Here is a 23,544-nt window from a genome sequence, read left to right on the forward strand (position 1 = left end):
CTCTGTCCATGCCACTCATAATCTTACAGACCTCTATCAGTTCACCCCTCCGCCCCAACCTCCGTCGTTCCAGTGAGAACAAACCGAGTTTATCCAACTTCTCCTCATAGCCAATATGACCCTTTGTAGGAGGGGGGAGGTTGAGCTCTAACCCAAGTTAAAGGCTCCTTCTGTGGAAGGTTGTCTCTCTGTGGTCCACCAGGAATGCTGGGGTTGATCAAAGCGTAATGGGTGAGAACTTCCCCACTGCAATCTGCCTTGTATAACTGCTTGCTCTGTGAAAAACGTTTAGCATTGTGAGGTCTGTTGATTTTGCTGAAAGCCTGTGGTATTGTCGGGTTGTAGTTACGTCTTGTGGTGCTGCATGTGGTGACGTTTCGAAAGCTGCTGACAAATGGGGTGGCACGGTAGCACAGTGGTTAGCACTGCTGCTTCACAGCTCCAGGGACCTGGGTTCAATTCCCGGCTTGGGTCACTGTCTGTGTGGAGTTTGCACATTCTCTTCGTGTCTGCCTGGGTTTCCTCCGGGTGCTCCGGTTTCCTCCCACAGTCCAAAGATGTGCAGGTTAGGTTGATTGGCCATGCTAAAAATTGCCCCTTAGTGTCCTGAGATGTGTAGGTTAGAGGGATTAGTGGGTAAATATATAGGGATATGGGGGTAGGGCCTGGGTGGGATTGTGGTCGGTGCAGACTCGATGGGCCGAATGGCCTCTTTCTGTACTGTAGGGTTTCTAAAAACTCTCAGGCTTGTAGATGGCTCGCACCTGCCTCGAGCTAAGCTGCTCCCCCAGGAGAGGAAGGGTTTCGCAGAGGGACTCTCGCCACCTGCACAGTGGGGGTCTCTCTATCAGACCCCTAATGACACTCTCTTGAGTCACTCTCTTGATATATAGACCCCTAATTACAGAGGATCGCAATTCAAACTCCCAATTAGAGTGGGAGTCTCTCCACCCAGACCCTTACCAAGAAACGTACAAATTCATAACAGGATTAGACAAGGTAGATTCAGAAAGAATGTTCCCAATGGTGGGGGAGTCCAGCACTAGGGGGTCATAGTTTGAGGATAAGGGGTAAACCTTTCAGGATCGAGGTGAGGAGAAATTTCTTCACCCAGAGGGTGGTGAGTGTGTGGAATTCACTACCACAGCAAGGCCAAAACTTTGTGTGATTTCAAGAAGAAATTAGATATAGCTCTTGGGGCTAAAGGGATCGAGGGATATGGGGGGAAGGGGGGGCATCAGGATATTGAATTTGATGATCAAATGAACAAAATGAATGGCGGAGCAGGCTCAAAGGGCCGAATGGCCTCCTCCTGCTTTTAGTTTCTATGTTTCCAAGTAGAGATGATGTGGAGATGCCGGCGTTGGACTGGGGTAAACACAGTAGAGATACAGCCAGTAAGCCAGGGTGTTGCCTGGATGGGTTTTCTGAGTCTGAAGGTGTATGACGGATTGATCAACATCCATTGAATTAATGTCTGGGGTCATTTGCTGATTGGCTACTTTTGACGGGGTGATTCTAATTCATCCTCCCTGCACTTAGACATCCCCGAGTGATTGCACTGTCGTGACCAGCTATGTGTTACCCAGAGTCTAATCTGGGAGGAGGACCCAGGGGCTGTGAGCAGGACCAGGAGACTGCTCCCGATATTTGTGACTGCTCATTTCAGGGTTAAGCTGGCCCCCGGAGCAGGATATTGTTTCTGGCACTCACAGTCAGGATAACCTGTGGCTTTCCCGGATGTAGCTTCACATCAGGATGTGTGGGAAGTTCTCCTTGGTCTGACTCCCGGGTTTGAGAATGAGCAATAAACCTGTTAAACTGGGAAAGTTTGGACATATTGAGAAGAGTTTGTAATCTAAAGCTCATCACAAACCTTTTCATGTCTGTGTGTCTGTCTCTCTGTCTATCTGTCTGTTTACATAGCTATTATCTATCCATCTGCCTGTCGATTCAACTTTCGGTCTGTCAGTCTCTCTATCTTTCTGTCTATCTGTCCATGGATCAATCGAGCTACCTGTCTATCTATCTATCTATCTATCTATCTATCTATCTATCTATCTATCTATCTATCTATCTATCTATCTATCTATCTATCTATCTATCCGTCCATCAATTTATCCATCGGTCATCTATCCATCTGTTTGTCTATCTATCTATCTATCTATCTATCTATCTATCTATCTATCTATCTATCTATCTATCTATCTATCTATCTATCTATCTATCTATCTATCTATTTATTGACCAAAAGGTCGTGAATGTAGCCCAATCCATCACGAAAGCAGCCAGTCTAATTAAGGACCCCACGCACCCCGGACATTCTCTTTTCCACCTTCTTCCGTCGGGAAAAAGATACAAAAGTCTGAGGTCACGTACCAACCGACTCAAGAACAGCTTCTTCCCTGCTGCCGTCAGACTTTTGAATGGACCTACCTCGCATTAAGTTGATCTTTCTCTACACCTTAACTATGACTGTAACACTATGTTCTGCACTCTGTCCTTTCTTTCTCAATGAACGGTATGCTTTGGCTGCAGAGTGCGCAAGAAACAATACTTTTCACTGTATGTTAGTACATGTGACAATAATAAATCAAATCAAAATATCTATCTATCTACCTATCCATCCATCCATCCGTTCATCATCTATCCATCTGTATCTATCTATCTATCTATCTATCTATCTATCTATCTATCTATCTATCTATCTATCTATCTATCTATCTATCTATCTATCTATCTATCTATCTATTGCATTTAAAATATTATATCAGCCCACACATTCCTGTGATTTTTCACATTATCATGTCAATTCTTTTTCTAATTTCCTATGTCCATATTTATAATGGCAACTGCCAATGTCAGCGTGCCTTGCTGCAGTTACAATCTGGTGGCACAATGGTGCCTGTGTCCTACCCTCCTCCCTTGTACCGCAGAGAAAGATCTAATGCTCCGGCCACCTTTGCTCCTCTGCTTTTCCGCTTGCTGTAAGTTTTGACCACAAATGATAAGGGAAAATTGAAAATGCCGTACAAAGATAGGGACAGACTTTTAGCATTTATTTGGGGGACTGAATGGCAGTTGAATCCCTCAGCCCAATTATCCTCTAATTCACGTTGCTTGAAGACTATTCATCTCATGGGCAACATTTATCCTCTGTCCTTGAGAAGAAAGTGAGTCGTATTTCTTGACCGTGAGAGTCTATCCGGTGTTTATTTTGATTCCAGTGCAAAAGAAACTCACGAACGATATATTAAATATACATTACACTTCCTTTTTACACTTAGTCATTGCTTGGCCATGGCCCAGTGGTATCGGGGAGACGATGGCCTAGTGGTATGATCGCGAGACTATTAATCCAGAAACTCAGCGAATGTTCTGGGGACCCGGGTTCGAATCCCGCCATGGCAGGGGGTGGAATTTGAATTCAATGAAAAATATCTGGAATTAAGAATCTACTGATGACCATGAAACCATTGTCGGAAAAACCCATCTGATTCACTAATGTCCTTTAGGGAAGGAAATCTGCCATCCTTACCCAGTCTGGCCTACATGTGACTTCAGAGCCACAGCAATGACTCTTAACTGCCCTCCAAGGGCAACTAAGGATGGGCAATAAATGCTGTCCAGCCAGTGACGCCCATGTCCCACGAATGAATAAAAATAACCAATGCTATATACAACTCCAACCTTGCTCTTATACTCTGCACCATGACTGATAAAAGCAAGTGTCCCATATCCTTACCTAACTACCCTATTCACTGCTCTGCTGCCTTCAGGGATCTGTGAATAAGTACCCCAAGATGCCAGGAGTATTCAATGCCAGGAGTATTCGCAATAAAGTGGGTGAACTTGCAGCGTGGATCAGTACCTGGGACTTCGATGTTGTGGCTATTTCAGAGACATGGATAGAGCAGGGGCAGGAATGGATGCTGCAGGTCCCGGGGTTCAAATGTTTTAGTCGAAGTAGGGAAGGAGGTAGAAGAGGGGGAGGGGTAGCATTATTGGTCAGAGATTGTATCACAGTGTCAGAGAGGAGGTTTGATGAGGACTTATCTGTTGAGGTAGTATGGGCGGAGATTAGAAATAGGAGAGGAGAGGTCACCCTGTTGGGAGTCTTTTATAGACCTCCTAAAAGTTCTAGAGAGGTTGAGGAAAGGATTGCGGAGTCAATCCTGCTTAGGAGTGAAAGTAATAGGGCAATTGTTATGGGGGATTTTAACTTGACTAATATTGACTGGAATTGTTATAGCTCTAGCTCGTTAGAGGGGTCAGTTTTTGTTCAAAGCGTGCAGGAAGGTTTTTTGACTCAGTATGTAGACAGGCCAACTAGAGGTGAGGCTATATTGGATCTGGTGCTGGGAAATGAGCCAGACCAGGTGCTAGACTTGGAAGTTGGTGTGCATTTTGGTGATAGTGACCACAATTCGGTTACGTTCACCTTAGTGATGGAAAGGGATAGGCATGAACCTCGGGCCAGTGGTTTTAGCTGGGGGAAGGGTAATTATGAGGCTATTAGGAGAGAATTAGGAAACATAGGTTGGACTAGGAGATTACAGGGACTGGGAACGTCCGACATGTGGAGTTTTTTCAAGGAGCAGCTACTGCGAGTCTGTGATAGGTATGTCCCTGTCAGGCAAGGAGGAATTGGTAGGGCTAGGGAACCGTGGTGCACCAAAAAAGTTTCTTTGTTGGTTAAAAAGAAAAAGGAAGCTTATGTTCGGATGAGACGTGAGCACTCGGGTAGTGCACTAGAAAGCTTTAGATTGGCTAAGAGGGAGTTGAAGAGCGAGCTTAGAAGGGCTAAAAGGGGACATGAGAAGACTTTGGCGGATAGGGTTAAAGAGAATCCTAAGGCGTTCTATAGGTATGTCAAGAACAGAAGGTTGGTTAGGGCAAGTTTAGGGCCAGTTATAGATGGCAGAGGGAAGTTATGTGTGGAACCGGAGGAGATTGGTGAAGCATTGAACCAATATTTCTCTTCGGTGTTCACGCAAGGGGACATGAATATAGCTGAGGAGGACACTGGGTTGCAAGGGAGTAGAATAGACAGTATTACAGTTGATAAGGAGGATGTGCAGGATATTCTGGAGGGTCTGAAAATAGATAAATCCCCTGGTCCGGATGGGATTTATCCAAGGATTCTCTGGGAGGCAAGAGAAGTGATTGCAGAGCCTCTGGCTCTGATCTTCAGGTCGTCGTTGGCCTCTGGTATAGTACCAGAAGATTGGAGGTTAGCGAATGTTGTCCCATTGTTTAAGAAGGGGAACAGAGACTTCCCCGGGAATTATAGACCGGTGAGTCTCACTTCTGTTGTCGGCAAGATGTTGGAAAAAATTATAAGGGATAGGATTTATAGTTATTTGGAGAGTAATGAATTGATAGGTGATAGTCAGCATGGTTTTGTGGCAGGTAGGTCGTGCCTTACTAACCTTATTGAGTTTTTTGAGAAAGTGACCAAGGAGGTGGATGGGGGCAAGGCAGTGGACGTGGTATATATGGATTTTAGTAAGGCGTTTGATAAGGTTCACCATGGTAGGCTTCTGCAGAAAATGCAGATGTATGGGATTGGGGGTGATCTAGGAAATTGGATCAGGAATTGGCTAGCGGATAGGAAACAGAGGGTGGTGGTTGATAGTAAATATTCATCATGGAGTGCGGTTACAAGTGGTGTACCTCAGGGATCTGTTTTGGGGCCACTGCTGTTTGTAATATTTATTAATGATCTGGATGAGGGTATAGTTGGGTGGATTAGCAAATTTGCTGATGACACCAAAGTCGGTGGTGTGGTAGACAGTGAGGAAGGGTGTCGTAGTTTGCAGGAAGACTTAGACAGGTTGCAAAGTTGGGCCGAGAGGTGGCGGATGGAGTTTAATGCGGAGAAGTGTGAGGTAATTCACTTTGGTAGGAATAACAGATGTGTTGAGTATAGGGCTAACGGGAGGACTTTGAATAGTGTGGAGGAGCAGAGGGATCTAGGTGTATGTGTGCATAGATCCCTGAAAGTTGGGAATCAAGTAGATAAGGTTGTTAAGAAGGCATATGGTGTCTTGGCGTTTATTGGTAGGGGGATTGAATTTAGGAGTCGTAGCGTTATGTTGCAACTGTACACAACTCTGGTGCGGCCGCACTTGGAGTACTGTGTGCAGTTCTGGTCCCCACATTACAGGAAGGATGTGGAGGCTTTGGAGAGGGTGCAGAGGAGGTTTACCAGGATGTTGCCTGGTATGGAGGGGAGATCCTATGAGGAGAGGCTGAGGGATTTGGGATTGTTTTCGCTGGAAAGGCGGCGGCTAAGAGGGGATCTTATTGAAACATATAAGATGATTAGAGGTTTAGATAGGGTGGATAGTGATAGCCTTTTTCCTCTGATGGAGAAATCCAGCACGAGGGGGCATGGCTTTAAATTGAGGGGGGGTAGTTATAGAACCGATGTCAGGGGTAGGTTCTTTACCCAGAGGGTGGTGAGGGATTGGAATGCCCTGCCAGCATCAGTAGTAAATGCGCCTAGTTTGGGGGCGTTTAAGAGATCCGTAGATAGGTTCATGGACGAAAAGAAATTGGTTTAGGTTGGAGGGTCACAGTTTTTTTTTAACTGGTCGGTGCAACATCGTGGGCCGAAGGGCCTGTTCTGCGCTGTAATGTTCTATGTTCTATGTTCTATGTTCTAAGATCCATCTGTTCCTCTGAGCTTCCCAGTGTCCTGCCATTCATTAAATACTCCCTCATCTTGTTTCTTCTTCCAAAATGTGTCACCTCGCACTTATCAGGGTTAAATACCATCTGCCACTGCTCTGGCCATCTGACCAACCCATCTATATCTTCCTATAACCTATGGCCTTCTTCACTATTAACCACCCGACCCAATCTTGGTGTCATTTGCAAACTTGCTTATCATTCCCCCACGTGATCATCGATATCATTTATGGAAATGACAAGTAAGTTGTACAAGGGCAACTAGGGATGGGCAATAAACGCTGGCCGGCCAGCGACGCCCATGTCCCACGAATGGATAAAACAAAAGAATTCTGCTCACGAACATTATTTTACTGTCACCAATTAATTACTTTCCATTCTGAGACTTCCTCAACTGTGCGCTGAGGTAGTTGGTAACTGGCGGGTTGCAAGACTCACAACCTTTGCCCAGTGCTCTGGCCTCGTCTTTTCCATGGTCAAGTCAGGGTGGCACGGTGGCACAGTGGTTAGCACTGCTGCCTCGCAGCGCCAGGGACCCGGGTTCGATTCCCGGCTTGGGTCACTGTCTGTGCGGAGTTTGCACGTTCTCCCCGTGTCTGCGTGGGTTTCCTCCGGGTGCTCCGGTTTCCTTCCACAGTCCAAAGATGAGTAGGTTAGGTGGATTGGCCGTGCTAAATTGCTTCTTAGTGTCAGGGGGACTAGCTAGGGTAAATGCATGGGGTTATGGGGATAGGGCCTGGTTGGTCGGTGCAGACTCGATGGGCCGAATGGCTTCTTTCTGCACTGTAGGAGTCTATGATAAGTCACAATCCCATGATTCCCATTGGCTTAGAGAGTGAATTGGATACTTCCTGCTCCTCTAATGTTGTCACTTACTCCAGTATCAGGCTGGTCACACCATCAAACCCACCTCCACTCATTGCTATCAAGAACAAATCTTCAATTAGACCTTCCTCTGCCAATGGGGGCACACTAACAATCACCTCCCATTGCTGCCCCACCTCCTCTTCCCCATCTATATCAGAAAGCAGCTTTACACTGATCGGAGGGGTGGCCTTCCACTGCTTTCTCAAAGAACGAAGAACAGTACAGCACAGGAACAGGCCCTTTGGCCCTCCAAGCCCGTGCCGATCATGATGCCCTAACTAAACTAAAAAAAACCTTCTGCCCTTACTCGGGCCATATCCCTCTATTCCCTCCCCATCCAGATGCCTCTTAAATGTTGTTAATGTGCCTGCTTCCACCACCTCCTCTGGCAGCGCGTTCCAGGCACCCACCACTCTCTGTGAGAAAAACTTCCCCCCGCACATCTCCCTTAAACCTTCCCCCTCCCACCTTGAACCTGTGCCCCCTTTGTAATCGACACATCCACCCTGGGGAAAAAGCCTCTGACTATCCGCCCCATCTATGCCTCTCATAATCGACCTCAATCAGGTCTCCCCTCAGCCTCTGTCTTTCCAGTGAAAACAATCCTAGTTTATTCAACCTCTCCTCTTAGCCAACACCCTCGAGACCCGGCAACATCCTGGTGAACCTTCTCTGCACTCTCTCCAAAGCTTCCACATCCTTCTGGTAGTGTGGCAGCCAGTGACAGTTATCAAGAGTACTTCCTACTAGGTAGTCCTTTTGGTTCAGTTTGGGGTCTAGGCATCACAAGCAAGACAAGGTGGTATAAGGCCCGATATATTACATCTCAAAGTATTTAAGGAAGTGGCCCTAGAAATAGTGGATGCATTGGTGGTCATCTTCCATGATTCTATGGACTCTGGAACAGTTCCTACAGATTAGAGGGTAACTAAAGTTACCCCACTGTTTAAAAAGGGAGGTAGAGAGAAAATAGGGAATTATAGATCAGTCAGCCTGACATCAGGAGTGGGGAAAATTCTAGAATTCAATATAAAAGATTTTGTAGCAAAATGCTTGGAAAACAGTGGCAGGATTGGATAGAGTCAGCATGGATTCACAAAGGGAAATCCCTTGACAAATCTACTGGAATTCTTCGAGGATTTCACGAGTAGGGTTGATGAGGAGGAGCCAGTGGATGTGGTTTATTTGGACTTTCAGAAGGCTTTCAACAAGGTCCTACATAACAGATCAGCGTGTAAGAATAAAGCACATGTAATTGTGTATTGAGCTGAATAGAAAACTGGATGACAGGGAGGATGTTCCCGATGGTGGGGGGAGTTCAGAACCAGGGGTCACACAGTCTGAGGATTCGGGGTAGACCATTTAGGACGGAGATGAGGAGATATTTCTTCACCCAGAGAGTGGTGAGCCTGTGGAATTCATTACCACAGGAAGTAGTTGATGCCAAAACATTGAATGTATTCAAGAGGCGGCTGGATATAACACTTGGGGCGAATGGGATCAAAGGTTATGGGGAGAAAGCAGGTTTAGGCTATTGAGTTGGATGATCAGCCATGATTGTGATGAATGGCGGAGCAGGCTCGAAGGGCCGAATGGCCTCCTCCTGCTCCTATCTTCTATGTTTCTATGTTTCAAAGTGGAATTGTCACTGGTCTAGCAATCCAGAGACCCAGGGGCAATGGTCCGGGGATCCAGGTTCGAATCCCACCATTGAATTTGAATGTTATTAGAATCTGGAATTAAAAGTCTAATGATGACCAGAAAGCATGATGAGATAAAGTCTAAGGTTTTTGAGATTAAAGCTAAAATTTAAAGTTTTAAAGTTTATTTATTAGTATCACAAGTAGGCTTACATTAACACCGCAATGAAGTTACCGTGAAAGCCCCCTCATCGCCTCACTCCGGCACCTGTTCGGGTACACTGAGGGAGAATTTAGCATGTAACCAGTGCATCTTTTGGACTGTGGGAGGAAACCGGAGCACCCGGAGGAAACCCACGCAGACACGGGGAGAACGTGCAAACTCCGCACAGACAGTGACCCAAGCCGGGAATCGAACCCGGGTCCCTGGCACCGTGAGGCAGCAATGCTAACCACTGTGCTGCCGTGCCACCCACAAAATGGAGCAGGCTCTCAGAAGTAGCGCCAAAGAGAAGCCGGAGCGTTTTCTGTCTGTCGGTTGTAAGAGTGGCCGTAAACCTGGATGATACTCCATGCCCTATGGTGCTTCCGAGGATGGGGGCAGGGGGAGGGGGAGGGTTGCTGGGGAGCAGTAGGACAGAAGGCCCGGGTTGAAGAGCACAGATGGGAGAATGAATGTATTTAGCCTCAGGTCAATGTGATGCAGTCGGGTCCACGCTGGTGTAGATTATCCAGCAGTCTACACATCGTGATGCCAACCTTCCAGGATTAACCTGGAGTCCCCAGGAATTGAAGATTAATCTCCAGGACAGTGCTGTGTGTGTTCCTGGAGAAAGAAATCATAGAATCTCAACAGAAGGAGGCCATTCGACCCATCGAGCCTGCACCAACCACAATCCCACCCAGGGCCTATCTCCGTAACCCCATATCTTTACCCTGCTAATCCCCCTGACACAAGGGGCAATTTAGCATAGCCAATCCACCTAACCAGCACATCTTTGAACTGTGGGAGGAAACTGGAGTACCCGGAGGGAAACCCACGCAGAGACGGGGAGAACGTGCAGACTCCGCACAGACAGTGACCCAAGGGCAGTATTGAACCCGGGTCCTTGGCGCTGTGAGGCAGCAGTGCTACCCACTGTGCCACCGTGCCGCCCGTGAAATCTGCCGTCCTTACCCGGTCTGGCCTACCTGTGACTCCAGAACAACGGCAATGTGGTTGATCCTGAACCGTGCTCTGAAATGGCCAAGCGAGACACTCAGTTCAAGGGCAACTAACGATGAGGCAATAAATGGGGGCCTGGCTCACGTCCAATGAAAGAGTGAGGGAAGAAATTGGACTGGGCGGTTGGAGGATTTGAAATTCAAGGTGGCAAGTTCAGGGTTAAGAAGAGAAAATAAATGTGGGTGATCGCATGCAGGAGTCTACATTGCCAGAACCTTTCTTTAGTGCTGAGCTTATTATCAATTAAATATTTCAGGCTGAAGGGAGGGCATGGTGGGTTTACACAGTGTGAGGTGATGTTATCCAGACACACCTCACACTGAAGATCTTGCTAAAACAGTTCCGTTCCTTTTGGGTGGGTTTCTGACTTAGAGATGTTCAGTCATAATCCCACAGATGGTAGCTTCGCACCATTGGTCCCTCAGCCAAGGACTTGACCATGGGAAAAACAAGGGCAGAGCACTGGGCAAAAGCTGTGATTCGTACAAATCATCGGGACATTAGGAGAGGAATTTCTTTTTTCAAGTCATTGGTCGGAATCTTACCACCGTTCATGTCGGCAGGATTTTCCCATCCCGCTGCAGTGAACGGAGATTGGTCTGGAAACCAAGTTCTCCGACCTCGCTGCAGCAGGAACGTGGCATGAACGGTAAGATTACGCTCATTGAACATTTGCCTTTACCGGATATCTAAATATTAAAAATTTGTGGCGGAAAGGCTGTTTGTCTCACAGGCAAATGTCACCCAATTGGGTAATGAGGCTTTTTGCTTTCCAATTGGCAAAGGAAGGCCGGGTACTATAAGGATGGATGTGTTGGCTGACTCATGGCTGGAGTGTGGGGGGGCAAGACATCTGATGGAACCTCCAGGAATACATTGAATACCTCAAGGAACCTTCCATGGATGAGCAAGGAATTTCGGCAAATCCCTCCAGGTTTTCTGCGAGAGGTTTAGTGGGCCCCACACGCTTCCCATTGTCATGAGCAGGTTACTCGGAGTGAATAGGCTCCATTCTCCCGCTGATTGAAGCTGTGTTACCTCCCGTCAGAACTTCAAAAACACTCTCAGGAGGATAGTGGGCAGCACGGTGGCACAGTGGGTTAGCGCTGCTGCCTCACAGCGCCAGGGACCCGGGTTAGCACTGCTGCCTCACAGCGCCAGGGACCCAGGTTTGATTCCGGCCTTGGGCCACTGTCTGTGTGGAGTCTGCACGTTCTCCCCGTGTCTGCGTGGGTTTCCTCCGGGTGCTCCGGTTTCCTCCCACAGTCCTACGATATGCGGGTTAGGTTGATTAGCCATGCTAGATTGACCCTAGTGTCAGGGGGATTAGCTGGGTAAATGCATGGCATTGTGGGGGTCGGGCCTGGGTGGGATTGTGGTCGGAGCAGACTGGATGGGCCAAATGGCCTCCTTCTGCACTGGGACTCTGTAACTCTGAGACAGAACATGCCAGACATTGGGAAATTAAAGACAGACAATGCTGGCGGCACACATCAGCTCTGACACTCCCTGTGGAAGGGAGTCACCATGGTAACGCTCCAGCTCTCTCGGAGCAGATGGTCTCCCATGTCTCTCATCAAAATGGGATGGTGGGGATTTGTTTTCCGAATAACTGAAAGAGCAAACAACATTGGAATGTGGTGGTGCTGGGCCGAGAGTTGGGAATTTCCTTTTAGTCATTCGTGGGACATGGGCGTCGCTGGCTGGGCCAGCATTTATAACCCATCCCTAGTTGCCCAAGGGCAGTTGAGAGTCAACCACATTGCTGTGGCTCTGGAGTCCCATATAGGCCAGACCGGGTAAGGACGGCAGATTTCCTTCCCTAAAGGGACATTAGTGAACCAGATGGGTTTTTCCAATGTTTTCATGGTCATCAGTAGATTCTTAATTCCAGATTTTTTTTATTGAATTCAAATTCCACCAATCTGCCGTGGCGGGATTCGAACCCGGCTCCCCAGAGCATTAGCTAAGTTTCTGGATTAATAGTCCAGCGATAATACCACTAGGCCAACGCCTTCCCTACCACTACAATCATTGGGAACTGCACTTTCAGTAAGGTAGCCAACCTACCCCCCCCCCCCCCCTCACCCCCCACCCCGCCCCCCCCAACTCCCCCACTCTCTCTCCCTTCTCCCGCACATCCGTGAATTAAGGCCTCACCTTCTGGATGGATGGATGGATGGGGAGGCATGGTGGAACAGTGGTTAGCACTGTTGCCGCACAGCTCCACTGGACTCAGGTTTGGTTCTGGCCTTGGGTGACTGTGTAGAGCTTGCACGTTCTCCCCGTGTCTGCGTGGGTTTCCTCTAGGTGTTCTGGTTTCCTCCCACAGTCTAAAGATGTGCAGGTTAGGTGAATTGGCCATGCTAAATTGCCCCTTAGTGTCCAAAGATGTGCGGTTAGATGGATTGGCCATGCTAAATTGCCCCTTAGTGTCAAAAGATGTGCAGGTTAGGTGGATTGGCCATGCTAAATTGCCCCTTAGTGTCCAAAGATGTGCAGGTTAGGTGGATTGGCCATGCTAAATTGCCCCTTAGTGTCCAAAGATGTGCAGGTTAGGTGGATTGGCCATGCTAAATTGCCCTTTAGTGTCCAAAGATGTGTAGATTAGGTGGATTGGCCATGCTAAATTGCCCCTTAGTGTCCAAAGATGTGTAGATTAGGTGGATTGGCGATGCTAATTTGCCCCTTAGTGTCCAAAGATGTGTAGGTTAGGTGGATTGGCCATGCTAAATTGCCCCTTAGTGTCCAAAGATGTGTAGGTTAGGTGGATTGGCCATGCTAAATTGCCGCTTAGCGTCCAAAGATGTGTAGGTTAGGTGGATTGGCCATGCTAAATTGCCCCTTAGTGTCCAAAGATGTGTGGGTTAGGTGGATTGGCCATGCTAAATTACCCCTTAGTGTCCAAAGATGTGTGGGTTAGGGGGTTTAGCCATGGGAAATGTGTGAGGTTTGTGGTGAACCATAGTTGGTTACCACTATGAGTGCTGAGCCATGGATGGTCAGCACTATGGGTGTTTGTAGATATGTTACTGTTGTCACTGTTAGGGTTACGGTCGGGCTGTTCTACCTGTTGATATTGTTCTGTGGTACACTCCAGTTGGCTCCGCCTACCTGGGGAAGTATAAAGGTCGCTGCACTGCCTGGTGACCCTTTAGTCTGGGATTGTATTGTATATAGTGTGCTCCATTCTTGTTAGTAATAAAATCCTTTATTTCCCGGGTACAATCTAGCCTCCCGAGTGATTTAATCGCGCATCAAGTTTACAGGGAGAGAGTGGGGGAGAGGGCCTGGGTAAGAGACTCAGTATCGGTAAGAGAGTCGGTGCAGACAGAATGGTTTCTTCTGGATTAGTAATCTAGCGCTAATACCACTAGGCCATCGTTCTCCCTGTTAACCGTTCAGCTACTGTGGCAAAGAGCTGGGGAACATCAGGAAAGGTAGAGAAACAAATCTGGATTAGAATTCAGTGCAACAAAAAACTTGGCGTCTGAAAAGCCCTTGGGCACGGAGAAGTGAAGAATTCTAAAACCTTAAATAAAAGAGTTATATCGCCAAAGTTTTTCAAGTTGCACCCATCAGGACAAACCCAAGAATGCCAAATTTCAATCGATCACAACAATTTGTACTACGCGATAACAGGGTGCTGATTGGTTGGCAAGTTGACTCCGATTGGCTGAGGCGTAGGCATGGAGAAAGTAACAGGCAACAATTGGTGTGATTTTCAATGCTAACCGACGCACATTTTACAGCAATGGAGGACGGCTCGCCATTGGCCGCCAATGGCCGGGATGGGATCTTGTGATCCCGCCATTGCCAACAGGGTTTCCCATTGATAACACCCATCGCCGCTGGTGTGCCATCGATGGGATCATAAGATCCCACCAGTGTGATCGACCAGATTTTAACTCCTTATGTTTCTAAAGTGTTGAAGTCCAGAACACCATGAAAGCCCATCAAAATCTTTACTTCCTTAGGAGGCAAAGGAAATTTGGCATGTCCATTACAATGCTCCGCAACTTTTACAGATGCACCATAGAAAGCATCCTTCCCGGATATAACACAGCTTGGTATGGCTCCTGCTCTGCCCAAGACCGCAAGGAACTACAAAGGGTTGTGAATGTAGCCCAATCCATCACGCAAACCAGCCTCCCATCCATTGACTCTGTCTACACTTCCCGCTGCCTCGGGAAAGCAGCCGGCATAATTAAGGACCCCCCGCACAGTCTCTTTTCCGCCTTCTTCCGTCAGGAAAAAGATGCAAAACGTCTGAGGTCACGTACCAACCGACACAAGAACAGCTTCTTCCCTGCTGCTGTCAGACTTTTGAATGGACCTACCATATATTAAGCTGATCTTTCTCTACACCCTAGCTATGACTGTAGCACTATATTCTGCACCCTCTCGTTTCCTTCTCCCCTATGTACTCTATGAACGGTATGCTTTGTCTGTGTAGTGCACAAGAAACAATACTTTTCACTGTATCCCAATAAATGTGACAATAATAAATCGAATCAAAAAAATTCAAATCAAACTGATTATTAACCTATTAATTCAAAAGATTATTAATCCAGAAGAAACCATTCGGGGTGGGCCGAACGGTGGCACAGTGGTTAGCACTGCTGCCTCACAGTGCCAGGGACCCAGGTTCGATTCCCGGCTTGGGTCACTATCCGTGTGCAGTTTGCACGTTCTCCCCGTGTCTGCGTGGGTTTCCTTCGGGTGCTCCGGTTTCCTCCCACAGTCCAATTGCCCCTTATTGTCAGGGGGAATAGCTTGGGTAAATACATGGGCTTATGGGGATTGGGCTGGGTGGGATTGTGGTCGGTGCAGACTCGATGGGCTGAATGGCCTCCTTCTGCTCTGTAGGGATTCTATGATTCTATGAAATCTCACTAAATGGCAGAGTGGGCTTGAAGGGCTGAATGGCCTCATCCTACTTCAATTCTTATGTCCTTACACAATCTTGAATGAATGAGTTAGATTGGGAAATGATGGGATGACCATTAATTCCAACATAGTGAAAATAGAGTGATGGAGGGAACGGAAAAATGACAGAAATGAAGACACACTGAGAGGAACAATGTTGGAAAGGAGACAGAGGAAACAGGGATGGGGTGAGTGAGTGCAAGCTGATTGGAAAAGGGTTGATATGTATGTGACGGTTGGATAATATCCTCATAAAAGTGAAGTAAGTAAAAAATGTCCCCTGTTCTGCACATGTCAAACACAACAACTTCTAAATACCTTCCAAACAACCGTGCAGTCTTCAGCTTGGTTTTTTAAATTCTTTATGTGCTCACTTTGATTCTTCCATTGATCGAACACCAGCAGTAAAGACCTGGTGACAATGGTTAGTTGAATATTCAAGGCTCCTGCTCTGCCCAAGACCTCAAGGAACTACAAAAGGTTGTGAATGTAGCCCAATCCACCACGCAAACCAGCCTCCCATCCATTGACTCTGTCTACACTTCCCGCTGCCTCGGAAAAGCAGCCAGCATAATCAAGGACCCCCATGCACCCCGGACATTCTCTCTTCCATCTTCTTCCGTCAGGAAAAAGATACAAAAGGCTGAGGTCACGTACCAACCGACTCAAGAACAGCTTCTTCCCTGCTGCTGTCCGACTTTTGAATGGACCTACCTCGCATTAAGTTGATCTTCCTCTACACCCTAGCTATGACTGTAACACTACATTCTGCACTCTCTCATTTCCTTCTCTATGAATGGTATGCTCTGTCTGTGTAGCGCGCAAGAAACAATACTTTTCACTGTATGCTAATACATGTGACAATAATAAATCAAATCAAATCAAAAGCCTTAAACGCAATTTTTGGTTAAAAAAAGATTTGATTCGCTCTCTAAGTTTATTCAAGCTGCCTATATTTAAGAATTGGTTTGTTGTTTCCACTGTAAAGCTTAAGACCATAAGATATAGGAGCAGAATTAGGCCACTCGGCCCATCGAGTCTGCTCCCACCATTCAATCATGGCTGATAAGTTTTTCAACCCCATTCTCCTGCCTTTTCCCCTTAACCTTTGATCCCCTTACCAATCAAGAACCTATCTATCTCTGTCTTAAAGACACTCAATGACCCGGCCTCCACAGCCTTCTGCGGCAAAGAGTTCCACAGATTCACCGCCTGCTGGCTGAAGAAATTCCTCCTCATCTCGGTTCTAAAGGGTCGTCCCTTTACTCTGAGGCTGTGCCCTCGGATCCGAGTCTCTCTGACTAATGGAAACATCTTCCCCATGTCCACTCTGTCCAGCCTTTCAGTATTCTGTAAGTTTACATGTATATAACAGACATTGGGTAGAAAAACAAGCCGAAGAAACTTTTGTTGGGTTCGACGCACAAACCAATTCCACAAAAGGATTGGCTTGTGCCTCTCTCCACATCCAATGGCGCACTATGACAGACTTTCACCTGTTTCCATCGCTAATAATTGCTGGAACAGATTGCTAGTCTGTCGCCAGGGAGCTTATACCTTGAGGAGGTGCTACTCCACATCAGACGTGGGTGGCACGGTGGCACAGTGGTTAGCACTGCTGCTTCAAAGTGGCAGGGACCCGGGTTCGATTCCCGACTTGGGTCATTGACTGTGCGGAGTCTGCACGTTCTCCCCGTGTCTGCGTGGGTTTCCTCTGGGTGCTCTGGTTTCCTCCCACAGTCCGAAAGACGTGTTGGTTAGGTTGATTGGCCATACTAAGTTGTTCCTTAGTGTCGGGGGCATTAGCAAGGTAAATATGTGGGGTTATGGGGATAGGGCCTGGGTGGATTGTGTTCGGTGCAGACTCGATGGGCCGAATGGCCTCCTTCTGCACTGTAGGGATTCTATGATTCTATGATTATGAGTCTCTCCCCCTCGTACCACCAGCTATTGGCGTGTTTGGAAGGATTTTGCGAGGTTGACACTCAACCTGTTTGGCCGCGTTATGAACGCACCTTCCTTGGCCGTCAAGTCCTGGGGTGGGACTCGAACCCCCGGAGCTTCTGGCTCGGAGGCAGGGACACTAAACCCACTGTCCCTCAATAAGGTGGCAGGTTGCACAGTGGTTAGCACTGCCGCCAGGGACCCGGGTGACTGCGTGGAGTCTGCACGTTCTCCACGTGTGTGGATAAAAGCAAATTATTGCGGATGCTGGAATCTGAAACCAAAAGAGAAAATGCTGGAAAATCTCAGCAGGTCTGGCAGCAGCTGTAAGCAGAGAAAAGAGCTGATGTTTCGAGTCCAGATGACCCTTTGTCAAAGCTCCCCGTATCTGCGTAGTTTTCCTCCGGGTGCTCCGGTTTCTTCCCACAGTCCAAAGATGTTCGGGTTAGGTTGATTGGCCGTGCTAAATAGCCCCTTAGTGTCCAAAGATGTGCAGGCTAGGTGGATTGGCCATGCCAAATGCACGGGTTATGGGTAAGGACAGGGGTAACATGTTCTTTTGGAGAGTTGGTGCAGATTCGATGGGCCAAACGGCCTCCGTCTGCACTGCAGGGATTCTATGGTTCCAATGGTTCTGCTTCACAAAATTGGATCAAGTCAAGGAATTTCCCAATTGAATTTCCGGGATCCCATGTTGCAAAAGGAGAATGATTCCAGTGAATCACTGTTCCTCGCCAGTCTTTGGAGGACTGGGCGTTTGTCTCTCAGTTCAGCTGTGGAACAAGTTAACATTGTTACTGAAATATTGCAGCGCGATTAGATTGAAATCTTGGTTCACCATCAGAGCAGGGCAAGGTGTGAACAGCGCCCATGATAGTACTACAATTGGTGAGGAACAACAATATTTTTTGCAATAACCGCAGCTGATTCGAAACACACCCTGGCTATCTGAGACATTCAGAATCATCTTGATGTTTTCTTTAATTAGATTAAGGCGGACCTTTGCAAGGTAGAGTTGTATCTCTGTCACACCTTTCACCAAAGCACTTTTAAACCACATTTGAAATCTTGCTCTATGGGAAACATGGCAACAATCTTCACACTGCAGGGGGGAAAAGGTTAATGGCAGACTATGTACCTCAGATGCTGGTTGAAGGATAATTATTGGTAAGGGAGAACCACCCCCCATGTTCTTCTCCAAGGATGCTGCTGTATCCCTTACATCCGTTTGGGAGGGCCTTGTGTTAAGACCTAATCCAGAAATTCCAAGGTGCTCAGTGAAGTTAGCTGAGACTCTTAGAATCATGTAATGATAGAATCCCTACAGTGCGGAAGGAGGCCATTCAGCCCATTGAGCCCACACTTTCCACAATCCCACCCAGGCCCTATACCCATAACCGCACACATTTACCCTACTCATCCTCCTGACACTAAGGGGCAATTTAGCATGGCCAATCCACCTAACCCGCACACCTTTGGATACTAAGGGGTAATTTAGCTTGGCCAATCTACCTAACCTAGAAATCATAGAAATCATAGAAACCCTACAGTGCAGAAGGAGGCCATTCGGCCCATCGAGTCTGCACCGACCACAATCCCACCCAGGCCCTACCCCCACATATCTTACCTGCTAATCCCTCTAACCTACGCATCCCAGGACTCTAAGGGGCAATTTTTTTAACCTGGCCAATCAACCTAACCCGCACATCTTTGGACTGTGGGAGGAAACCGGAGCACCCGGAGGAAACCCACGCAGACACGAGGAGAATGTGCAAACTCCACACAGACAGTGACCCGAGCATCGAACCCGGGACCCTGGAGCTGTGAAGCAGCAGTGCTAACCACTGTGCTACCGTGCCACCCACTAACCTGCACATCTTTGGACACTAAGAGGCAATTTAGCATGGCCAATCCACCTAGCCTGCACACCTTTGGACACTAAGGGGTAATTTAGCATGGCCAATCCACCTAACCTGCACATCTTTGGACACTAAGGGGCAATTTAGCATGGCCAATCCACCTAACCTGCACATCTTTGGACACTAAGGGGCAATTTAGCATGGCCAATCCACCTAACCTGCACATCTTTGGACACTAAGAGGCAATTTAGCATGGCCAATCCACCTAGCCTGCACATCTTTGGACACTAAGGGGCAATTTAGCATGGCCAATCCACCTAACCTGCACATCCTTCAGACAGTGGGAGGAAACGGAGCACCCGGAGGAGAACGTGTAGACTCCGCACAGACAGTGACCCGAGGCCAGAATTGAATCCAGGTCCCTGACACAGTGGGGCAGCAGCGCTAACCACTGTGCCGTCATGCCACCCACAATTCCACCAACTGCTGTGACAGGATTCGAACCCGGATCCCCAGGACATTTGCTAAGTTTCTGGATTAATAATGCTAAAATTTGATTTTGGCATTAACGTGAGCATAAGGTGTTTGACTCCAGGTATGATTCAAGTAACCCACTAGGAAGCTTTCATAGAACATAGAACATAGAACAGTACAGCACAGAACAGGCCCTTCGGCCCACGATGTTGTGCCGAGCTTTATCTGAAACCAAGATCAAGCTATCCCACTCCCTATCATCCTGGTGTGCTCCATGTGCCTATCCAATAACCGCTTAAATGTTTCTAAAGTGTCTGACTCCACTATCACTGCAGGCAGTCCATTCCACACCCCAACCACTCTCTGCGTAAAGAACCTACCTCTGATATCCGTCCTGTATCTCCCACCACGAACCCTATAGTTATGCCCCCTTGTAATAGCTCCATCCACCCGAGGAAATAGTCTTTGAACGTTCACTCTATCTATCCCCTTCATCATTTTATACACCTCTATTAAGTCTCCCCTCAGCCTCCTCCGCTCCAGAGAGAATAGCCCTAGCTCCCTCAACCTTTCCTCATATGACCTACCCTCCAAACCAGGCAGCATCCTGGTAAATCTCCTCTGCACTCCTTCCAGCGCTTTCATCAAACAAAGTTTATTTAAGGACAGTTAGAATACAATGAAAAGAATGAGCCTAACTTACACCAATTACAAGATTCAAACATGACACAGTACAACTCCTAACAGTTAGCTATCTCTGTTGTTCCAAGTAAAGCACCATCACACAGACGCACACCCTTCTCCAGACTTAGCTCAAAGGGCAAGTGTGCTCCCATGATGCTGGATCTTCAGCTTTTTAACACCGGGTGTGAACTGGTCCTTTGAATGACCGTCACACCCTCCTGACTCCAAGGCTGGAGTGCCCCCCCCCGCCCCCCACCCCCCACCCGTGCCCTCCCCCCTCCCTGCAGCACTGGACCACACATTGTTGATCCTCCAGAAGGAGCCCTTCAGGTGTAGGCAATAAAATATAACAAAACTTACTCCAACTGATAAATCAAAGAAAAAGGTTTAGTAAAGAAACTTTATTACTCCAAGACTTGAGGCCTCACCCTAGGCCATTCCAAGCAATTTAACAATTCCCAACAGGTTCTTATTTATGCTGGTCAGCTGATCATCACATCATTTTGTCATTGGTTACATAGCTTACTGGGTCAGCTGACCCTTACAGCTTGTTACCATTGGTCGCACTACAACGGATCCAATGTTATCATCGGTTACATTCTAACACTCACGAAAGGAACATTGGAGTTGCTGTTAAGGGTGCAATTGCTTGAAAAATGCCTCCGGCATCAAAACAAATAGACTCATAGAGATTTACAGCATGGAAACAGGCCCTTCGGCCCAACTTGTCCATGCCGCCCATTTTTTTTTAAACCCCTAAGCTAACCCCAATTGCCCAATTTTGGCCCATATCCCTCTATACCCATCTTACCCATGTAACGGTCTAAATGCTTTTTAAAAGACAAAATTGTACCCACCTCTACTACTACCTCTGGCAGCTTGTTCCAGACACTCACCACCCTCTGTGTGAAAAAATTGCCCCTCTGGACACTTTTGTATCTCTCCCCTCTCACCTTAAACCTATGCCCTCTAGTTTTAGACTCCCCTACCTTTGGGAAAAGATGTTGACTATCTAGCTGATCTATGCCCCTCACTATTTTATAGATCTCCATAAGATCACCCCTCAGCCTCCTACGCTCCAGAGTAAAAAGTCCCAGTGTATCCAGCCTCTCCTTATAACTCAATCCATCAAGTCCTGGTCGCATCCTAGTAAATATTTTCTGCACTCTTTCTAATTTAATAATATCCTTTCTATAATAGGGTGACCAGAACTGTACACAGTATTCCAAGTGTGGCCTTAACAATGTCTTGTACAACTTCAACAAGACGTCCCAACTCCTGTATTCAATGTTCTGACCGATAAACCAAGCATGCCGAATGCCTTCTTCACCACTCTGTCCACCTGTGACTCCACTTTCAAGGAGCCAGAGGTCAGGAGAAAAAGAGAGAAGGAGAGAGAGAGAGAGAGAGAGGAAGCACTTTTGCTCAGAAAATAAACCTGATGTGGGTTTCACTTCATGAGAAGTAAAGGCAAGGAAGTAAACCGATAAGACGCAATCTGATATTGAAAATGTTTAGTGTCACAATCAAAATAAGATTAGGTTGAGTGAGCTGTTGAGTATGTAAAATGGAGATTAAATCATCGGATCTCTGCAGTACAGAAGGGGGCCATTCGGCCCATCGAGTCTGCACCGACTCCAACAGAACACCCCACTCCTGTACAGACTCGATGGGCCAAATGGCCTCTCCTGCACTGTGTGACTCTATGACACTAAGGGGCAATTTAGCAAGGCCAATCCACGTAATCTGCACGGCCAGTGCGCCCTAACCAGCACGTCTTTTGGACTGTGGGAGGAAACTGGAGCACCCGGAGGAAACCCACGCAGACACTGGGCGAATGTGCAAACTCCACACGGACAGTGACCCAAGGCCCGAACTGAATCCGGGTCCGTGGCGCTGCGTGGCAGCAGGTGCTAACCACTGTGCCACCGTGCTGCCCATCAATGAACACTGGAGAATCACGGTCTATCACGGAACGGTGGCACAGTGGTTAGCGCAGCTGCCTCACAGCGCCAGGGACCCGGGTTTGAATCCCAGCTTGGGTCGCTGTCTGTGTGGAGTTTGCACATTCTCCCCGTGTCTGCGTGGGTTTCCTCCGGGTGCTCCAGTTTCCTCCCACAGTCCGAAAGACGTGCTGTTTAGGGTGCATTGGCCGTGCTAAATTCTCCCTCAGTGTACCCGAACAGGCGCCGGAGTGTGGCAACAAGGGGATTTTCACAGTAACTTCATTGCAGCGTTAATGTAAGCCTACTTGTGACACTAATAAATAAACTTAAAAGAAAATAGAAAGATTGGGGTAGGAGGTGGGGAGACAGGATGGGTCATGCAATATTAAATTTTCTAACCTTATCTGAAACTGTGTGTTTGCAATGTTTTTTGTCAATCCTTGCTCAGTGACAGCTCACTGATACCAGATGCAGCAGGTTTCCTTCCCGAGACTTGAGCTCGTTATCTACTGCGGTACAAAACTGCGGTAATGAGGGAGTGCCACACTCCCAAAAATGGCGCCTTTCAGTTGAGGTAAAACAGCCTCTGTCCTCTCAGGCAGGCTAGAATGTTCCGTGCCTGGAAGAGAATTCTCCCCCGGTGCCTTGGCCAAAATTTGGCCTCATATTTTTCCCTCGGCCAATATCACTAAAATCAGATTAACTTCCAATTTAAGACCTTAGGACCACCGGATATAGGAACGGGAGGAGGCCATTCAGCCCTTCGAGCCTGCTCTGCCATTTGATAAGATCATGGCTGATCTCACACTCACTAAGTTCTCTTTCCTGCCTTAGAGTCATAGAGGTTTGCAGCATGGAAACATCCTAAGCCTCCTGTGCTCCAGGGAAAAAAGTCCCAGTCTATCCAACCTTTCCTTATAGTTCAAATCATCAAGTCCTGGTAGCATCCCAGTAAATCTTTTCTGCACTCTTTCTAGTTTAATAATATCCTTTCTATAATAGGGTGACCAGAACTGTACACAGTATTCCAAGTGTGGCCTTACCAATGTCTTGTACAACTTCAACAAGACGTCCCAACTCCTTATCACCGTATCTCCTTAAATCCCCGACTGATCAAAAACCGATCGATCTCAGACTCAGATGTGTTCACGGACTTGGCCTCCTGGGGTAAAGAATTCCAAAGGTTCTCCACCCTTTGAGAGAAGAAATTCTTCCTCAAATCCGTCTGAAATGAGCCCTCCCTCATTCTCTCTGCCCTCTGGTCCCACATTCTCCCATGA

The sequence above is a fragment of the Mustelus asterias genome, chromosome 19, assembly GCF_964213995.1.
Source record: "Mustelus asterias chromosome 19, sMusAst1.hap1.1, whole genome shotgun sequence".
Taxonomy (NCBI): Eukaryota; Metazoa; Chordata; class Chondrichthyes; order Carcharhiniformes; family Triakidae; genus Mustelus; species Mustelus asterias.